The sequence below is a fragment of the Bison bison genome, unplaced genomic scaffold, assembly GCF_000754665.1.
Source record: "Bison bison bison isolate TAMUID 2011002044 unplaced genomic scaffold, Bison_UMD1.0 scf7180017864080, whole genome shotgun sequence".
Lineage (NCBI taxonomy): Eukaryota > Metazoa > Chordata > Mammalia > Artiodactyla > Bovidae > Bison > Bison bison.
The window spans coordinates 5816475-5816677 of NW_011494652.1; the positions used below are offsets into that span (position 1 = coordinate 5816475).

Genomic DNA, 203 nt, shown 5'->3' on the forward strand with positions numbered 1-203 from the left:
GTGAGCGGCGCTGCGCGCGGCCCCAGCGCCACCCCGGGACGTCCCAGGTCACACGGACCCTTTCCCACCCCCACCCCCCGGGAAGGGCATTAGCAACCACCCCGCGGAAGAGGGCTTGGGGACCCGCAGTTACAGCTCTGCCAGGCTCCGGGACTGGGTGTGCCCCGGCCACTCTGACTCTCCCTTGCGCAGGAGAGGCGGCG

General features: G+C 72.4%; 1 protein-coding gene across 1 annotated transcript in view; it reads right to left on the reverse strand.

The window, feature by feature from the left end:
- SIPA1 (signal-induced proliferation-associated 1) overlaps nt 1-203 on the reverse strand; it is a 9721-nt gene that overhangs the window by 3560 nt on the left and 5958 nt on the right. The gene's annotated exons all lie outside the window — the stretch shown is intronic.